Source organism: Myotis brandtii, unplaced genomic scaffold (genome assembly GCF_000412655.1).
Source record: "Myotis brandtii unplaced genomic scaffold, ASM41265v1 scaffold972, whole genome shotgun sequence".
In the NCBI taxonomy this organism is placed as follows: Eukaryota; Metazoa; Chordata; class Mammalia; order Chiroptera; family Vespertilionidae; genus Myotis; species Myotis brandtii.
Genome location: NW_005372032.1, coordinates 71,769 through 72,116, shown reverse-complemented (window position 1 = coordinate 72,116; position 348 = coordinate 71,769).

Below are 348 nucleotides of genomic sequence, written 5' to 3'. Positions count from 1 at the left end.
TGGCCTGTGGGTCTGCATGGCCATGCTCCATTCAGCTTCTAGGACCACATGGCAGCCTAGCAGGGGTTACTAGCAAGGAAGAACCAGAGCAAGCAAGAGCAACCAGAGAGAGAGAGAGTCCTTAGTCTGGTGACTCTGTATTCCCTAATGTTGATGGGCTTGCATTGGGGTGCACCCTTTTAGCCAATGACCTCTGTTCCCAGGTTAGACTGACAGACAGGCCCCTTCCCTACGTCACCCCATCTTCACTGCACATGTGCCATCTTCCCTTTGTGGAGCCCTTCCCCAGTGACTTCCAGGGAATAGACTGGCTCCCTGGGGAGTGTCAAGTTGCAGCTTCCTGGTGAG